Raw genomic sequence first — 21,655 nt, 5'->3', positions numbered from 1 at the left:
TAGTGTAGATAGTGAGTGTAACAATGTGGTAGTGTAGATAGTGAGTGTAACAATGTAGTAGTGTAGATAGTGAGTGTAACAATGTAGTAGTGTAGATAGTGAGTGTAACAATGTAGTAGTATAGATAGTGAGTGTAACAATGTAGTAGTGTAGATAGTGAGTGTAACAATGTAGTAGTGTAGATAGTGAGTGTAACAATGTAGTAGTGTAGATAGTGAGTGTAACAATGTAGTAGTATAGATAGTGAGTGTAACAATGTGGTAGTGTAGATAGTGAGTGTAACAATGTGGTAGTGTAGATAGTGAGTGTAACAATGTAGTAGTGTAGATAGTGAGTGTAACAATGTAGAAGTGTAGATAGTGAGTGTAACAATGTAGCAATGTACATAGTGACAGTGTAGTGGTGGAGTGTAGGTGATGGTAGTGTAACGGTGTAGTGGGGTGATTTAATAGAAGTTTATAAGCACCTCAAAGGACATTACTCCGCCATGTATACAACATATCCGGAGCTAGCGGTTACAGCCTCAAGTTAAAGACGCCACAAGTACAGAGAATTGTCAGTGCGAACTTCCTTGTGAGTTCTTGGAGTAATCTGCCTGAGAGTGTTTTGACAGCACTGAGTTTGAGCTCTTTTAAGGACAGGCTTCACTAACACTGGTGCATATTCTGGTGTACTTTAGAGTCAGGGTGTGTTCAATGCTCGCCAACAGAGACTACTGTAAACGTGCTGAATCAATGTAAACTTATATGATGATTTTACTGAAGAAGTATTACTTAAGGATACTTTTATATTTTGCTGATCAAAATTTATCTAGGACTCCTACTTGCTATTATTTTAATCTACAGAAGAAATACTTAGTAAAAAAAACTAATTTGACGTACGGAATATTTTTTCAGCTTCTCCCAGTTGAAATATTAACACTATTGCATCAAAACTACAACCATGATTATACAATATACTCAGTACCCATGTAAAATTGGTTCTAGGTTATCCAGCTTTCGATATCTTCACCCAACGAGGAGAAAAAGACATATTCCTTGATAACGGTAGAGTCTCTGGGTAATTCTAAGGCCATAATGATTAGAAGAAACATCATATTAGTGGATCGGTGATTATTTATATATCTTCAATTCTATAGATATAAGGAGGGGGGGGGTAACGGAGAGGAGTAATGTGGGGAGGTAACGGAGAGGAGTAACGTGGGGGTAACGTGAGAGGAGTAACGTGGGGGTAATGGGGAGGAGTAATGTGGGGAGGGTAACGGAGAGGAGAATGTGGGGGGGGTAATGGAGAGGAGTAATGTGGGGGTAATGGAGAGGGGAGAATGTGGGGGAGGGTAATGGAGAGGAAAATGTGGGGGGTAACGGAGGAGTAACGTGGGGGCACTGAGAGGAGAATGGGGAGGGTAATGGAGAGGAGCAATGGGGGTAATGGAGAGGAGAATGGGGGTAATGGAGAGGAGTAATGTAAAAATGGAGAGGAGTAACGTGGGGGAGGGGTAATGAGAGGAGTAACGTGGGGGGGTAACGGAGAGGAGTAACGTGGAGGGGTAACGGAGAGAGTAACGTGGGGGGTAATGGAGAGGAGTAACGTGGGGAGGGTAATGGAGAGAGTAACGTGGGGGTAATGGAGAGGAGTAATGGGGGGTAATGAGAGGAGTAATGGGGGGTAATGGAGAGGAGTAACGTGGGGGGGTAATGGAGAGAGTAATGTGGGGGGTAATGGGAGAGGAGTAATGTGGGAGGTAATGGAGAGAGAAATGGGGGGTAATGGAGAGGAGTAATGGGGGGTAATGGAGAGAGTAATGTGGGGGTAATGGAGAGGAGTAATGGGGGGGGTAATGAGAGGAGTAACGTGGGGGAGAGGAGAATGGGGTAATGGGAGAAGAGTAATGTGGGGTAATGGAGAGGAGTAACGGGGAGGGTAACGGAGAGGGAGTAATGGAGGGGTAACGGAGAGGAGTAATGGGGGTAATGAGAGGAGTAATGTGGGGGGAGGGTAATGGGAGGAGTAATGGGGAGGAGAATGGGGAGGGTAACGGGGAGGAGTAACGTGGGGGTAATTTGGAGAGGAGTAACGTGGGGAGGGTAACGAGGTGAGTAACGTGGGGGTAAATGAAGGGGAGGAATCACGTAGGAACCTTAGACAATACTCGTCCTGGAAGTTATTATCCTGATGGTGAAATCTCCTTCGTTCCTAGGCACCCTGGGATTGTGTTTCTCAGGGAAGGATTTCTTGAGTTCTTATCTGGGGCCACATATCAGGTAAGCTCCTCGACCCTTTTGTTTACCTCTCGTGGCTGTAGGCAACTTGTGTCTTGTATTTATAGTGAGAACCTCGGACTTATAATGTTTCTGGGGCTTTATATACCTGAAGTAGGTTGAAATTCCGGCGTGTGTGTGTGTGTGTGTGTGTGCGATCATTTTTAAGTTTACAGGTGTGTCATGATATACTTTTAAGCCCTGAGAGTCGTGTGTGTACTGTACCTACCCCCCCACCCCCCCCCACACACACACTGGTCTTGACGGCATCAGAAAAGCAATTACACCTCGTGAGGGAATGTTACCTCACTCTTGACGGGTAAAAGGAGGGAGGGAGGGAGGGAGGGAGGGGTTCATGTTCACCCCCAAGCCTCCAGTTTTGTTATTTATAAGAAACATCAAGTAGTGTAAACATTGAAAATAAACAAGTAAACAATTATGAGTGAATAAATGAATGGACGTATATGTTGATAAAAAAGGTAAATAATATTTTTTCTTGCATTCTTCTTTTCTTGTCGTTTGGCAGCTTAATGGTAATAAAGGGCCCCAAATTACAACATACTTGAATATTTCTTTGGATAAATCTTTTGACACGACTTCAAAGACAGATTAGGAAATTAATTCCATATATCTACGCTACAACCCTTTGAGGACGATGATTTAACCCCTTGAGGACGATGATTTAATTCTTTGAGGACAGTGATTAAATTCTTTGAGGACGATGAATTAACCCTTTGAAGACGATGATTTAAAATACACATAATTTAATACTAACCTACATCAGTGAAAAGATGAACCTGGGGTCGTGGGATAGGAGTAATAAACCTAACCTAACCTAACCTCCGTTCCTTCATTCTATATCTAACGTCTATATGTCCTGCCATACACCGCGGGCCTGGGAACGGGACGAGACCCAGCAGACAGACAGACAGATAAAATGTGAACAATACCATTTTCGTGTCCATAGTTTCGTTCACTAAAAGGAAAATCCGTTTCACTTATTCACTTAGTTCCTTTTCTACGCTCAAATCTCATGATAGAATCCGATCCTATAACACCTCAGGGACGATGGAGCCCCTGATCCTCTTATTCGCGTGTAGGATCGTCTGTTACATCCTCTTAGATCCTATACTAATGTGCTACTGGTACTGAACCTGTGTGTGTGTGTGTTGTGCTCAGTTAATACTGTGGTTTATTTTGTGTTTTTCATTATGTTAGTATGTGTCTGTGGTGGTGTGTGTGTGTGTGTGTGTGTGTGTGTGTGTGTGTGTAATAATAATACAATAATAATAAACGGTTTATTAATAGAGTTGCAGCCGGTGGCTGAAAATATACAGACTTACATTTGATTTAGACATAATGATATAATATGCATTGAATACATTTACAGGGCTGTACAGTACATAAATCAGGAGTTGTTTATTATTTTAACAATAGATGGAATGGTGCTGTTCTTATATCTATGGGCTGAATTTTGTTGTAGTGGCGGACTGCGCGAGTTGGGTGGGGGGCAGGAGGTGGCGATGACGAGGGTGGTGCAGTAGTCCACTGCCAAACCTTTCCAGTGCTTGGTAGTGGAGGTCACTGGGGGATGGCATTTCCAGGGTGGAGAGAGCGTTGGTGTAGCCGGAGTATTCTGCGCCGAGCATGATTCTGCAGGCCCTTTTCTGTACCTTCTCTAGCTGACGTTGTTGGGTGGAGTTGAGAGAAGACGACCAGGCTGGTGATGCATACGTTAGTTTGGGGAGAATAAAGGCGTTGTAGATGTGTGTGTGTGTGTGTTACTAATGATGGGATATATTTTATATTTTACACTATTCCTGAGGTACTGTACTGAGGTGGAGTTAACGACCAAGGTGCAAAATTTTCTCCCAGGAAATATTGTTGAAAGATCTGACAGTTAAGATATATCAGGCTGAGGAAATAGCGATGTTATTTTTATACTGTATTGTATGTATATTTTCTTCTGCATGTTGAAATTCAAGTACAAGGATGTATTTATGTATGTATGTATGTATGTATGAACACGAGTTTGTATATATGGTAAAAAGGAATGTGATTCACTCGTAGTTGATATACCAGTATGATGTAGAGCTATAAGGAAGATATGGTCGGTAAGTGTAGTACATGAAGGCTTCCTATATCCAGAGAATGAGATATGTTTGTTGGTGTGTCCTTGATGTAAATGCATATATCTCGTTCCTGGCATACATTAGTGGACGCGTTAACAGGAGGAATATGTGGTTAAGTTCAGTGTTCTCCAGGCTGTGAGGTCATACAGGCATTATCCTAAATTCTGTCTGTATTATGTATACCATTCTCCTGTATTCATAGCAAGCACCATCATTTACATAAGTTACATGCTCTTCATCTATGTCATGTCTTGCATTACCCAGCAAGCACACACTCCTGTAAAAGCTCTCTCCTAGGAACGTTCTGGCAGCTGAGTGTTTCTTTACCATCCAGTGTGTGAGGACCATACACGGGGCTTAAAATGATTGGGTTAGTGTATTTCACGGGTTATTACTTCGTCTTTGTATTATTTTGGGGGGCATTGTATTTTATTTGCCTTCTTTACACACTCTAAGACCAGTAGGAGGTTTAAGACGCTCATAATGTTAGTTAGTGAGAACAATAACACATTCACCTTGTTTTTGTCTTCACACAAGCTGACCTTCATGGTACCTCATTGTTGACCATTTTACGCCAGGTGCTTGATGTTGATTAATTTACTGATAACCATTTACAAAACACCACAAAATGTATAGAAAAATATCATTACTACAAAAAATACGATTGTATGACGAGTTTCCTTTTTATTCATGCATACAATCCTCTTCCTGGTGTGATGCAGGCCGGCCTACCAGGTGGTGGTGAGTCCCCTGGTCCTGAATATTCAGCAGCTAGCGTGTTACTTCACTCACATGGCAGGATGTTAGATTGCTAGTCCTCTGAGGGGTTGTTTCATGCCCATCGAGGAGCTCACCCGATTGTGTACTCATTTGTTTTCTCTTAAGTGTACACGAATTAGTGTACTACAAGACGAGAACCACTCATCCACTTTGGCCGGCAACCGAACCCAGGAATCGTCGCTTGTGAGGTGAATTCTCTTTACCCGCGAGGAACATTTAGCACTTATTCTTCTGACGTTTTAATTTCAGGAAATACTGTACATTCTTACCTGATTGTCGAGTGGAATGGTAACTTGTTCTGTACTCAATGACATCACATGATCGGGGGCAACGAACTCCTGACGTAATATAACCCGTCAGGTGTGTGGTTTTTTCTTGTGGGTGGGGCATAGAGTGATTGTCCTCAGTGGTCGTCCATCTCTCCCACCCTCTGGCACCCTGTTTGTGAAATCAACTCCCTTATCAATTCCTGTGAAAGATTATGACATTTGACCGAAATATCTTGAAAGGGCAATAGATGTGTTAATAATGGATCATGTCAGATGGTTTTTCCCTTCTATTTTCACTCTCTGCAATATGGCTTGACATTGATCTTTACGGATTTAAAGACTTTTTTTTATATTTCAGGATTATATTAAAATTCCTGATTATAATAACCTGCATTTGGCGTTGAGTGCTGGCTTTCACATAACCTCATTTGAGTCACTAACGCCATTTTATGACTTTATGACTTCGGAAGCACACACATGTGGAGGAAATCAAATTAAGAAAAGTTAAAACCAAGAGTTAGAAACAGAGACAAAAATAACACCTTTACCATGAGCTAAGAATGTGTACACTCTGTATATATCGTTAATTCTTGCGATCTTTGGAATACAAATTAAAACGTATCTACTCACGTTACAGTCTAGATGCAGTTTAAACGCCATTTTGATATCATATTTACCCCAAATTTTAGTCATTTAGATAAGTTTTTCCAGATTCCTCCAGTTACGAGAATTAAAAAAAAACGAATCTCTGAGAATCCGAAGTAATGGAAAAACTAAATTAATCTGTGACAATCTAAGTCCATGCAAAGAGATAGTTTATCCCACTAAGAGTCGTGTATCATTCGTCTGGCATTCCCCCTCGCCTGGTTCGCACGCCCCACTATGAATATTTAAACCTGGCGAAATGGAGTACATTTTTCTTAGTTGTGCGCTGGGATCTATGTTATGTTAGGCGGAGTGTGACTGTGTTCTGAGTTCTGTGTGTGTGTGTGTGTGTGTGTGTGTGTGTGTGTGTGTGTGTGTGTGTGTGTCTTACAAACAAATACATACTGTAATTATATTTCTAGAGCTCCGGGAAATAGTGACCAGTTCATTATCCACAGACACACACACACACACACACACACACACACACACACACACACACACACACAGGCACGAATACCATGTCATTAGATTAATCACCGACCTTATTATCAAACACCATTAGTGAATTTTATCCTTTCACTTCAAACACAAAATAGCAGAATAAAAATATAAGTGATAATGATGATGATGATGATGATGATGAATGATTCTCTATCAAGGAATTATAATTGTTTTTGTGTTCCAGGAATTAAAAAAAAATTCTTATGAACTTTTTTTTATATATTTAGCACCATGACCGTCTTTCGTTATTGGCTGGGATTATTCAGCCCAGTGCCCCCCGTTCCTGTCTGACTGTTAATAATGTTTCTCGTCTGAGGACTATTTATTTTTCCATTTTAATATCAGCTTCATGCAGTCATTGATCAGTTCTTAGTCACGCCCTTGTTTTTAGTGGCACTTTCCTACGTTTGTGTGTGTCAGCCTCACTCAACGCTCCTCAAAAATGATTCTTTCCCTCCACGCTCCACCGTCAGTCTCACTCAACGCTCCTCAAAAATGATTCTTTCCCTCCACGCTTCACCGTCAGCCTCACTCAACGCTCCTCAAAAATGATTCTTTCCCTCCACGCTTCACCGTCAGTCTCACTCAACGCTCCTCAAAAATGATTCTTTCCCTCCACGCTCCACCGTCAGTCTCACTCAACACTCCTCAAAAATGATTCTTTCCCTCCACGCTCCACCGTCAGCCTCACACACTCGTGCTAGAGGGCCTATGGTGACACTTGACTTTGTTAATGGATCAATAATTGTTTGGCCAGCACCCTCCCCCCCCCCATCCCTCCCCATCGTCAGACGTGAGAGTTGGTGATAGAATTCTCACTTCTTGTTTATGGAGAGAGAGAGAGAGAGTAGTTATGAACTTTTGCTTGATATTAATTCAGTTTTATCCACCTCAGGAGAGGGCATCTTTACTACAGCATCACTATATAATACAGTTACCATTAAGAACGAGGTAATTGGTTACTGAACACACTTGTGATTCGGTAACTGTGCTATACCTGTAATGAGAAACTTTTCCTATATAGTATTATGTATAGCTATATGTATGCATGTAAATTTTTCTGTGTTCGGGTTTTTGTTTGTGTATGTTTCTGTGTGTGTGTGTGTGTGTGTGCGCGCGCGCGCTTATACGAGTATGTTTGCCTGTAGGTTTGTCGTGTATGTGTTCTGTGGGTGGGCTAAGAGGCATGGATGTGTGCGTACGTGTGTGTGTGTGTGTTTGTAAATGAAGTGATTATTTCTGGCACGAGAAATAAAATTTTTCTTCTTTTTTTCTATCGTCTTCTGCAATTTTTTTTTTTTTAGGAAACTTTCATTTTTTCCGACCCAATGAAATCGAGAAATCGGTGGTGGCAGCAGTAAAAACGGGGATAAAAAGTTGGGCGGGCGTGAGGGAGAAGCGCCAAAGTTTTATAAAGGTTCGTTCTTATTCGCGGGTAATCTCTAAAGACCTTGGTGTGTGCACTGAAGCATTGAGTGCTGAAGGTCACGTGGAGATTTGGGTTTTGGGCAGTTTGTTGTCATTAAATAAGTGTGTGTGTGTGTGTGTGTGTGTGTTTATGTGCGTTAATGGGTGCCACCCACAGGGTGATGTGATGCGTCTAGTGCGGTAGCGTTAAGTTAGTATTAAGGTGCATGCTCTGCTTGCTACTCTTATGCTTTCAGCTACTGCCGCCGGCTAGCCCTTGTGGTGAAAGGGGAGAGCAGAGTGTGTAAGTCTTTCCCCTGCCGGTACACAGCCTCTCCATCACCAAGACCCTTCAGTGCCTCCTCGTGGCAACGCACGGTAACTGGGCGTCTTGCGACCCCAGGCAGATTCTGTAAGGGATCTCGGAGCAGCAGTGGGCCCCAGAGGTACGGCGTTCAGGCCCGCCGGCGTGCGGACACGCCCTGACGCCTACCAACCACTGCAACACCACCCCCCCCCCTCTCCATTGCCTTGTGGATTAGTCCGGGAGGCCATCAGGCTAGGAGAGCTCACCCTACACAAAGCCGGATGGATATTCGCCGGACAGCAGTAACAGCAACAGCCTACACTTATGACGACATTATCCAATTGGTGAGCAGCAGTGGAAACGCACCTTCCCCGACCAGCCAAATCAGCACTCGGCCCCAGACCGTACCTCGACCACGCCAACCTTAACAACTCTTAGAACCGATTAAATTGTGTTGACGACCTCGACTGGCCCTGAACAACGCCTTCAAACAGCTCAAGAATAGTGAAGATAGCCTCACGAGCGTTCAGGATTGTCAACAACAGCTGTTCCTCCCCACTTGTGTGTGAGTGAGCCACCCACACTCCTGCTGGCGGGCACCTGTTTCTTGGCCTTCCTGACGTGGTTGAGGGCCTTTTCTCCGCAGTATATCAGGCCATCGGACTGCAAGTTAACATAAAAAAAAAGAAGATAATTGCTCAACACGGAGGCGCAGACCCACCACCTGCATTCCTAGTCAACGGAGAACCTGTCAAACAAACAGAAAATTTTTCCTGCCTCGATAGCGTTTTTTCCGACAAGCACAACATCGACCAGGCGATCCAGGCCCGGATCCATCTTGCAGCCGCCTCCTTCGGTCGTCTGCGCGCCAGAGTATTCGACAGTAACAGCCTCAAAGTCACAACCAAACTTTCTGTTTACCAAGATGTCTTCATTTCCACCATCTTCTTCGGAATATGTACCAAAGGCACATCGAATCTCTGGAGGCCTTCCATATCCGTTGTTTGCAGCGCATTTTTGGTCTGACCTGGCAGGACAGTCCCTCATACTGATATCCTCCTGTACACCAACACGTGATAGAGTTTGCGGGTCAAGAATCGGACTCCACAGCAACATCCAGTGGCACCGCCGACAACATCTCTAGTTCATCACTCATCAGCATCGATTTTATAATGAAGCAGAGTCGACGACATCTACGGTAGACAGCTATAAGCAAAGGTAAGCAATAAGTTTGTGTGTGTGACTTTTACGTTATATTAGGCACATGGAGACTAAGATAGAACCTGTACATTGGTAGAGAATCACACAAACAGGCTGATAGTTTCCATCCAACACAAACTACATAACAGCAACAGATAGGAACAGACTCATAGCCAGAACTCAGCATCACTTAACACGCATTATTCTTGTTCAGACATAGATGATGCGAAGGGGCATTTTGAATATTAATTAAATGACACATGGTCGTATTTTACGATTACTATATACACGTTGTACAAAGGTTTAACATTTGTAATACAGGTGAAAGACAAACCTGCATATAATAGATATATATGAAGGAGTAGAGAGGTATTATATATAGTTTGTATGGTGTTAAATCAGGTGTTCATTTGTTAATTGTAGGTAAGTGATGATGTTATGACTTGTGTTTAGTAGATATTATATTCGGGATTTCTTCTCTATAAATTGTTTTTATTAATTGAGAATGTTTAATTATATTGCGAGTGGAGAAGTTATGGTTTTTACTTACAATATGTTAATTTAAGTACAGGTATATATTTTGGTTATAGTGAATCAATACAGTACCTTAAGTAGCGTATACTTACCTAAATTGTCTTACCATTTTCTTTAGTAGAGCACACTTACCTATATTGTACGTTCATTTTCATGCAGATTCACGTATGGCTTGATAAATATAAAGTCTTAATTATATAGTATACGTATATAAATGTTTTACGTGAGTAGAAATGTTATGGTGTTACTTAAGTTATAATGAGTTACGGAAGCCACAACACCTCAGTCTTATGTTTCCGCTGCAGTCTTCGTACACTCACACCTCCCTCACCTGTCCTTGCCTCCTCCTCCTCCTCCTGCCTTCCCTGTCTCCATGATGTAGTTGGAATTATCTGTATCACACATTTTATAAGTAATATTCTATGATAAATTGTCCTCTTGAGTGATGTGTGAATTCGCTCTGTATTCACTTATTTTGCTTGTAATTTTTCCGGCTTCTGACACGGTTGCCTTCCACCTGTCCTCTGCACGCCTTGCAACTGCAATAGAAACAATGATCTTTATTGCATGGGAGAAGCGAAAATTAATTTAATTAACTTGTAGACCAGAGAAAGTGCCGGAAACAACACGAAATCAACAGGTGCCTCAGAGTTACCTTCAGGTAATTAACAAATATAGGTGTTCGCCGTAGCGGAGTTTGATTCTGGGGTCTGAACCCTTTGTTAGTCGCTGTTGGGACCTCCTCTTCCGGTCGAGATTTTTTTTTTGTGATTTCGTAGGGTGGAGGAAATATTTAGGGCGAGGAGGAGGAGGAGGAGGAGGAGTAGTAGGAGTAGGAAAGAGGAGTGAGTGTCAGTGTTGTTGAGAGAACTGGTGTGAGGTGGAAGTATTGCGCGCGCGTGACATGACTCTGCTTTAAGTAGAACTCACTCTGGAGGGAAAAAGTGGTGATGATAATAATAATATAATAGTGAATTACGATCGTGTTTTACCTCGAAGGAAGTGTGACTTAATGCAGTGTAAGATGGTGACAGTTTATGATTGTCAGTTAAGAGTAATGCTGACATTATTAATATTCGTCAGCTTGAGAGTGATGCTGACACTAATCGTCAGCGTATATGTACTGGTGACAATTCGTTTATAATATTCAGTGTGATGGTGATGCTGACAGTTGTTTATAACCATCAGTCACATTGTAATGTTGACAGTGTTAGTAATAATCAGTGGTGGTGGTGCGTCAGCGTGAGCGTGTATCTTGGCGACACTGATGACTTAGGACGGTGACTCACTTTGCATTGCATGATAAAAGATGTATTTTTTTATTATGCCTTTGAAGGTTAAACTCAATCACTCTACAGTATCAGGAATTAATCTCCATAAATAATACAGAAAATAATATACACAGTTAAAAAATTAATCTGTGAGTTTCTGAAAATTGAATCGTGTTTCTGAGAGACTTTTTGAGGAAAGGGAATAAGTAAATTAATGAATAAATATGTAAACAAGAAATAGTTAAGTGCGGAAATATATTAAATACAATTGGCATTTTAAAAAAGTTTGATAAGACATTAATCGGATTTCTATTTTTAACGGGAAACAAATTATAATTGAAGTAAACGAAAAAATCGTCTTGAATTTGTACGTGTTTTTTGCTAATTAACTTTGAAACTGTTAGATTATAATGAATACATAAAAAGAGAACAATTCTTGATTTTATTGTGTCACCAAATGCAGTTAAGTATTTAATTTAAATCGATCAATAGTGATAAATAGAAAAATGGATGAGATTGATATTTACGTTTGTTTCCAGTTCCTTTTGTATCTAAGAATATTTATTTTAACCCCCTGAGTACCTTAACATAAACCCTTGAATACGTCATCCGTTGAGTATGAGAGAGAGAGAGAGAGAGAGAGAGAGAGAGAGAGAGAGAGAGAGAGAGAGAGATTGTTTTTTAATTTATTTTTTTATTGAGCACTCCCCTACATCCTTGTGTAAGGTGAAGCGCAGAAGCGTTTACAGCGCCCAACAGGGAAGCATGCTAAGTTCATGCTTGCCTTTATGTCTCATGCGTTAAGGGCGTAGAAGCATCAGGGTATCCAAGGTCACCCCTGCCAGTGACCCCCTGACCTCTGCTACAGTCGTGGTTTGTGTCGGGTAAAATTTGCATTGCGAAAAGCTCTCATGTATTTTATTTTTTTAATCAAACATCCGGTTTAAGGTAGCCATTATTCACGTACTAGTTATACAAGTAGACATAATGTTTCAAGGTACAAATAGTTAGAACACCTGGAGATTAGGCATCGCAGAATATTTCACCTGAAGATTAGCTACCCCAAGGCTACCTGGGAGAGTTATCTTAGGTCAAGTTAGGATATGATAGGTTAGTTTGGCTTAGGTTAGCTTAGGTTAGGTTGGTTTAATCTTCAGGTGAAATAAGTTTGGGTTTCTAATCTTCAGGTGATAAGATAATTTATGCAATTTTCTTGAAAGTAGATATAACGGTTGTCGGGAGAAATTGTTCATGTAATTGATAATAGAATAGACATGACGTTTTAAGATTGTGGAGGAACAGTCATTGTTATCAGTGGTATCCGGCGGCGTGTTTTGCCTCTGTACAGTATACCCACAGAGGTTTATTCCCCACCCCTTCCTTCACTCACTCCCAGCGTGATATGTCGTAACTGTGAGCGTCTCTTGTACACTAAATGTTCTGTACCTCCCACCTCACCCCCCATCCTCACATGATAATTTCTGGGGTCGGCCATGTTGTGAAGATCGTGTGTGTGTGTGTGTGTGTGTGTGTTTTGTCTTATGTCTTAATATGTGAAAATGTCCCCACTGGTAGAGAAGATTATTAATAATATATTTTGACAAGGTGATGTTAAGCCTCACCTACGTTACATATCGGGACTTCTCGTTCGTAAAACAAGACGAAAAAAGACAACGTAACTTCGAAACAACAAGTGGGTGACCTGTCTGAAGTGATGAGTTATAGACGACGGCTCAAGCGTCCTGTGTCTCATGTTATTATCAGGTGGACCTCAGGTGTTCATGATAATTAGTGAAAAAGAAAAGAAATAAAATATAGTGTCGCCTGGTTGGGTTTCCTCCAAGAGAGCTTTGTTTTGTTGCCTCTCTCTCTTACTCGTTCAAAATCCCTGGCCATGTCAACGCGACGCCGCCCAACCTGGTTTTCCGTCCTCCTACCGCCCACCTTTCGACGGACCTTATCGACCATGGTGCCAGGTATGTCTTCACCTTTACATTCTTACCCACCTTTCCCACCCTTCCATTCATTTATTCATCGCCTGTCCCACCTTCCCTCCCACCTATTTATTCATTAGGCCATATAACCACCCATTCACTCATATACCCACCCACCTACCCCCGCATCCACCCGCCCACTCACCTGTACTAATTACCTTATAACCCACGTATCCACCCACCCACTTTCTCTCCCATCCATCCACCCACCCACTTTCTCTCCCATCCACCCACACGCCCGCCCATCCACCCACCCACTCGTATTATTGACACCCTTACACCTGCTGGAACAGAGGCTTAGCCATTCTTCCTGTGGTCTGGGATTCACAACTAATCGTAACATGATTCTAATTCCTATTATTTGGAGGGACTAGATAAACACGCTCTGGTTTACGCTGTAGTCCTTGGTGTAATTCTACGCCATTTTCTCTTTCGTTATTCAATGGCGTCGCTGCCTAAAATGTGAGTCAGTTGGATGTGTTCTCTGACCACTCTTTACGGGGGGAACGTTGAAGGGATTGAGATAAGGGATTTTGTATGTGTTTATTGAATTAAGAGAAAAGTGAATGCAAACAGCCATGTACAGTAGGTTAAGACACACGTGAATGACACCACCTCCTCCTTCGTTCCTCTCTTCCTGCTTAGCATTTTACACGAGCACAGGAGAGAGAGAGAGAGAGAGAGACAGAGAGAGAGAGAGAGAGAGAGAGAGTAAATCCAAGGAAAGCTGAGAAGAAAATGGAATCAAGAAAACACACACACTGACAGGCGCAAGACTCCACGAAGTATGACAAGCACAGATGAAAGGAAAAGGAAATGAAAAGTGAATACTGTAGATAAAGGGGAGAGCTGGTAGGGAAAAAAGTAGTAAAATACCTTTGAAAAACTAACATCAAAGGTAGTGTATTAGGTAACATAGTCTCTGATGTGTACAACAGAACAACAGACACACGGATATTTTAGCTTAGTGTGTGTTTGTTATGTACTACAAGAGAAACATAACTTTTATTAGTATAATCTGTGTCTGGGATGTGCTACAGATAACGACGGAGGGGAAAACACACAGAGAACAACCCTGTTTTCTGTTTCTCTTGTTTTGTTTGTGATCGTCGACTGGTGGCTGAGTTATCGTATCTGAAAGCAGATTGGATTCATTCAGCCGTACGTCCAGAATTGATTTTCTGTTTTTATACCACGTCTACAGCGGGTTGAAGGAGGAGGTGGTGGTGAATTGGTCTTTAGGAAAAATAACGTTAATCTATGTTTATTTATTTATTACAGTATTGTGTAACAGCTCTCGTATTGGTTGTATGCTTAAAGTTGAAGAATATTTAACTTAATTATTTTTGTTGGGCTTGATTCCATAATTTTTTGAGGAAATTTGTCATTTTTTTTGTGAGTGATTTCAATTCAATGTTGTGATGCATGGATAACTGCCTTAGAAATTTTCATTGAACTGTGTGTGTGTGTTTGCTTGCTTGCATATCTGTTTATATATAGATATATATATATATATATAAATAATTGTGTGTGAGTGCAACCATGTATGTGTTTATATGTCTATATGTATGTGCTTATGTTGGGTGACTGCGAGAATACAACGTGGATGTGTGTATACAGTCAATTGTATAAAAATCCATTTACATTCATTACACAAGACATAGTATACGTAAATTTCTTTTATCACATAAATCAAACCTAAAATATTATAAATCTGTATAAAAAAAAGAAAAAAAATAGAACAACGCAGATCTGAGACATGAGCCATTTTTGCCTCAGTTTGGGTCAGTAAACACAAGGCAGCAGACACGGGGAGCATTTAACAAGAACACTGTATTTTTCGTCTTGGCTCCGGTAAGAAACGCTCCTTGAAGGCAACTTTGGGGGTCTCACAATAGACTAATTACTGGAGGAAATACTTTTATTCTCGTGGATGTAATTGATATTAGTGTGTGTGTGTGTGTGTGTGTGTGTGTGTGTGTGTGTGTGTGTGTGTGTGTGTGTGCAATATCCAGGAAAAAAACTTGTTGAACACGAGGAAATTGCTTTTATCACAGGTGAATCATCCTTAAAAAAACCTCGTCTGTGGACGGTAAAATGTGTTAATTTTTTTATTTATCTTAAACTTTTTGATGAACCAACGGACAATACAACTGAACCTGTTGACTGTAGTGTTTAGTGATTTATTTTAATTTTTTTTTATATGACAGATAAAAATACCTTTAATTTGTTTCGTCTTTCCTGGAAATTCAATTCACCGTGTGGAGCCTTAACTACTTTTCTCATTATAGTATAAATAAAATTTAAACTTTTTACTTCCTTTCAACTGACTTGGGAGTCGAGTTGTCTACCGCGTGAAGGATTATAATTTTTTTTATAAGATCAATAAACAAATGTAGTCTAGTTAGTTACATATAAAGGCATCAATTCTTTTTAATTTACTTTATACACCAGATGAGCAATACCATTTAATTCGTTTCAACTGCACTAAGAGGCGAATTCCCCGTATAATTGTTTCTCTTGAACTAAATCTCTTTTTAATGGCGTTTCCCCGTCCAGCTGAGGTGCCATAAAGAAAAAAATATCCTTTGTGACCATTAATTAGCAAAAGTGGTGACTGTTGGTAAAGATCTCATTCAGACCTCCAGCTTGGAATGGACAGATGCTTAATGACAAACAAAAGAGTAAAGATCTGTTCATCCCTCCTCCCCCTCCCCCTCCCCCACCTCCCTCACTTTCCCTTAGTAAATTATTTCCAGGGAGTGAAAAGATTATGACGGAAAATATGGGGGTTTGTTTTTTTCCTTGAATTACATAGAAAATTAATTAAGGTGAAGTAGAGGATTATTATACTGGGTTTAGTGATTTATTAACTGGGATCTATTAGTGTGATTTATTGTACTTGTACTGTGTATACTATATATATTGTATTTATTGTATTGGGTTAAGTTGTTTATTTATGGCCCGAGAAGCATTTTTTTTTGTCTCTTCAGCCACGTAAAGGATATTATTGTGAGGTATTGTTTTGTGTGTGTTTTGGGCTTGCTGATATAGAGGTTTATTTTAATTATTTCTGTCTCATTGGCTCAGGGATGTTGTTGTAAGCGCTCTCTCTGTGTGTGTGTGTGTGTGTGTGTGTGTCCACGCGGATTGTCATGGAACTTGCTTAATTTGTTACTTCGTCAACTTCTCGCATGTGTGTGTGTGTGTGTGTGTCATGTTACAGTATGAGAACATAGTTGGGTTAGCTGGATTGTTGTGGAGTCGAGTTGTTTAACAAGTAAGACGTATTCAATTTATATCACGTCCAACCATACTGAACATTTCTCATTACCTCAGATCTCCTACATTAATTACCGACAGATAAGTAATGTAATTTTTTTTTCACGTTAAGATCTTGAAACGAAAAAGTATTACATTGAATTAAACCATTACAGTAATTACCAATCAGAGAAGTTACATAAGTCGGTGAACATAACCTCCAATGATAGGAAATTTAGTGCATATTGGTGTCTTTTGATTGGCTGTTGAAAATGACTTGATTTCTTTCTTTCACCTTTAATGTGTTTAGAACCTTCTCTAAGTAAAGATGTTATTAGCTGTGCATGTTTAAAACCTCCCCTATACAATGTTATTATTTTTACTAAGTTTTCCTAATAAAGTCGTTGTCATTGAAATAAGATGACTAGCCTCTTGCAATACAGTAATATAGACCAGGTATAATTATTTTCTAAACTTTTACTTGCACCAGTTATAAGTATTTTCTAAACTATGACCAGATTTAAGTATTGCTGAACTTTTACCAGTTATAAGTATTTTCTAAACTTTGACCAGATTTAAGTATTGCTGAACTTTTACCAGTTATAAGTATTTTATAAACTTTGACCAGATTTAAGTATGTTCCAAACCTTTACCAGATACAGATATTTTCTGAACTTTTACCTTTTCTAAACTTTTACCAGGTATAATAATATTTTCCGACGTTGTGTTCAGATTTGGTGGATAGGTTTGGCAGGTGTGGTAAGAGTGGAGATCTGTTTTGTTGGCGGTGGTGGGGGTGTTGAAGGTCGAAGGTTATGGACAGATGTTGCAGTTCTAATGTTCTACTGCTTTCCGTGTGTGTGTGTGTGTGTGTGATATTTCTTTCTTTCTTTCATTCAAATTTGTCTTTGTTTTTCAATTAGGTCTTTCAGCTCCCAGGTTCAATAAGCACCCTTCACAAGGTCTAATTTCTACAATAAACATCTAAAAAAAATAATCAACAAATAAACAGACGAGGGAGGCTTTGACATCACTTTTCCAACGTGCATTTAAAAGAAATTTCCCTCAGAAGCTAAGTCTATCCAGCAGTAAGGTCAGAAAAGGCGTATACTGAGTCATGCGGTCATGTGGTAATAGAAAGTAGGGAGTTATGATCAGTATACAGTTCTTTGGCACAGGACTGTCAGACAATGTATCGTGTAAGAGATATTTTTTTTTTCATTCGCTTCTTTTGAAATATCCGCTCAAGACGCCTAGGATCTGCAACACTTTAGCAACACTTAATAATACTAGTAACACTGGGCAATACTAGGATCACATAGCAATACTTGAGTAACACTTGATAATAGGAGTAAAATTTAGCAACACTAGCCTTACTTAACAACACCAGCAACATTTAGCAACACCAGCAATACTTCACATTAGCAACACTTAACAACACCAGCAATACTTAACACCAACAACACTTAGCAACACCAGCGATACTCAACACCAGAAACATATAACAACACTTAACATCAACACCACCTAACAAGACCAGCAGCCACACCAACAACACCAACGTCAACACTTCGCAACATCCACAACACAAACCCAAGTTAATAATTCTAATACAAGAAAATATTTCCACCAACTGTGAGTGAGGACGCTGCTAGAAAATAGTATATATACTGTGGGGGAAGAAGACTGAGCTGCTTACAATGTGGATGTCTGCCAGAGCCTCACAAAAACTCATAAGTTCTTGAGGGGGAAAAATCTCACACGTCCTTGAGAACTAGAATCATGGAGAGACCAAAATAAGATGCCTCAGGTTAGGTTAGGTTGGGTTGGGTTGGGTTAGGTTAGGGTGGGCTAGGTTAGATCTGGTTAGGTTAGGTTAGATAAATAAATGAAAATGTATATGATTTATTGTGAGTTTCTTTTATTCTTTGAGCAAAGTTTAACTGCATGTATGTTTTTTTTTAAGAGATTTATTTATTTATATATTTTAATTATATTTTTTCGTTGGGATAGTTATTCACTGAGGTATTTTTTGACGTAGTTTTAATGTATTTTCAGAGAGTAGTTTAGTCAGTGTTGGTTTTTAGGACAAGTTGTCATGTAGATTGTGACTTTTATCGGAGTATTTTGTCGATGTTTTTTATTTTTCGCCTTTCGGAAGCTAGAACAATATTCGCTATTAGGGGTATGTGAACAATAGTCTTGAGTGAAGGAATGTTTGTGAGTAACCTGTAATGATGACTCAGTATTATATTAAATCTCTCTTACCAGACATAATATAACTTGACCAAATCTAACGTAACGTATTGTAACCTAACTTACCTTAACTTAACCTAACCTACCTTAACTTCACCTAACCTACCTGAACCTAACTTAACCCTGCTAATCCTAACCTAACCTTACCTAGCCTAACCCAACCAAACCAAACCTACCCAACCCAACCCAGACAAACCCAAAAAAAAAACCAAGCCAACCTAACCTAACTTAACTTAACCTAACCTAACGATATTAACAACACCAGACTATTAGACAACATCAACAACGAAAATACAAACTTAAACTTCCCATCATTTTCTGGCTAACTTCACCACGTATGACTTTTTCTTTTATTAATATCATAAGGACGAAGATAGATGGGCGTTCTTACCAGCGCTTCATACCATGGCGGGGAAGGAGAGATCTGTAAACAAAAGTTCACTGGGAATCCGTCAGGCGGGGAGATTTAGACTTTTGTTAGGGAGAAAAAAATAAGAATTGAGGATTGATGGGGGTTTTAAGACTTGAGGAATGTTGGGAGATTAAGACTTGAGGAATGTTGGGAGATTGAGACTTGGGGAATGGTGGGAGATTAAGACTTGATGAGATGCTGGGGGGTATGAGACTTGACGAAGACTGGAAAAATAAGACTCGGGGGTAGGGTATTATATTAAGACTTGGGGAATACTCGGAAGATACGACTTGGGGAAGACTGGGAAATTAATGCTTTGACAATATTGTGATTTAAAGACTTGGGAAATACAACTAATTAAGTTTTAGCATAATGACGTGACCTTTGTGGTGTGTCGTGGTTGGGTTACATTAGGTAAGGTTAGATTTGGTTAGGTTAGGTTAGCTTAGGTTAGATTAGGTTAGGCAACAAGATGTACCTGTTGGCGTTGGGTCAGAAGATTACAGTGTTCCTCCTCTTGATCCCAATCGGCACAAGTCACCTGAAGGGGACGTCTCCAGGTGATATTATTTGTATTTTTTTTTTTACCTGGCGCTGGGCTGACAAGGTAGTTTTTATATTGTATCACGGTTAACTCCATTGAGTACGATGACTTAATACCCTGGGTACAAGGTCATCTTATTCAAGGGATCAAGTCATCGTATTCAAGGGGGTTAAGACATTGTACTTAGTGATCGTGTTCAAAAGGTTAAGTTATCCTATACTGAATGGGTTAATTTTTGTCCTTAAAGGGTTAAAAAAAACTGCTTTTATGATACTGTTTATCTGAGGGGAGCGATATACTTGTACTTATATTTTACTGCTTTTTTGTTTTATACTTTCTTTTTATCTGAAGGTTTAATTTACTGATTTTTATTATTTGTAAAGAAATAAAATAATAAGAAAGGTATGCACTCTAACACTGGATTAAATATTTATCTACCAACTCGGGGCGATAATCTAGAAACGAAAAAGAAATCCAAACCAATCGTGACTTTACAACAAGCAAACGCCGGCATATGGTCAGGAGAGCCGTGGGTCAACAGTAATGGTGACCACATGAAGGTAGTGAACGTCTGGCCTTCGTTAGTGTGTGTGTGTGTGTGTGTGTGTGTGTGTGTGTGTGGGAGGGGGGGGCCTTGTCTCTCACTCTCATGTACACCTTATCGCTCACCCGCACACCCAGACACCCTGAGGTCAAAGGTGTTTTTTTTTTTATGCAAGTTGTCTCCCCCGGGGTAAGACGACAGCATCTCAGGTACCTAAAGCGAGCACCAAGAGAGAGAGAGAGGTGCTACTTCTTTTCCAGATCCTCATAATTACGCTCACCCTAATACCTGTCATGCACAGTTGAATAATACTCCGTAATTAGCTACCCAATTACTAGGTTTCGAAGATACATTGCGTTATTACCAACTCGTAGAAGCCCCACAGGTGAAAATTATGTATTCGGGGAGTTATTATGTTCCCCCGCACCTGTGAACGCTAGGATGCTTTAGTGGCGCGAGTGTTTAAGGACGGTGACTTACAGTGTGTTGGTGGAGGGTGTGGGGGTGTGGGAGGGGGCGGTGTTGCTGTTGCTCCGCCTTCTGGTGTTAATCAGATTCTGCCTGACTAATGATGGGATGATACCGCTTGTGGGAGTGGTGCTGGCGGTGGTGGTAGTGGTGGTGGTGATGAGGATAGAAATTAGGGTGGTGGTGGTGGTGGTGATGGTGGTGATGATGATAATGGTAGAGGTGGTGGGGATGATGGTAGTAGTGATGGTGGTAGTGGCGGCGGCGACGGTTGCGGTCATGATTATAGGACTTCTGACGATGATGATGGTAGTGAGGATGGAAATGGTAGAGTAGCAACGGAGACTTCATCACCAGCAGGGGACATTGGCTGTAGGATGAAACATGTGAGAATATCCTTTCAGCTTTATTTAATCAAACTCACATTCACTGGAGAGTCGCATTTCACGGGGCTCTTAATATGGCGGTCATATCCCGGACGATTGAGAATATTGGTCACTCAGCTCGAGGCCAAAGATTTTGTAATTTCGGAAAATCCATCCAGACTTATCATGTTATTTTACCCAACCTGACCAAAACCTCATTTTATTAACCTGGTTCTCAAGCCTGTCTTAAATCATCCTTTCGTTATAACATCTAATTAATCTTTTTTTTTTACCTTCTCTATTATTTTATCTTCTTTTTCTCATTTATTATCTGCTGTTGTTTAATTTGCTTTCATTTTTCAAGTGTATGTATGTATTAGTCTCATAATACTCAGACTTGTGTTGTTAATCAGCCTCTTGTCATGTTGTAGACGGCCCGACACTTACCTTCTCTTACAGACAAACTGCGCCTCACTCCATCACTCTCTTAATGATGAGGTA

This window comes from Homarus americanus, unplaced genomic scaffold (genome assembly GCF_018991925.1).
Source record: "Homarus americanus isolate GMGI-L3 unplaced genomic scaffold, GMGI_Hamer_2.0 scaffold44060, whole genome shotgun sequence".
In the NCBI taxonomy this organism is placed as follows: domain Eukaryota; kingdom Metazoa; phylum Arthropoda; class Malacostraca; order Decapoda; family Nephropidae; genus Homarus; species Homarus americanus.
Note: the sequence above shows the minus strand (reverse complement) of the source record.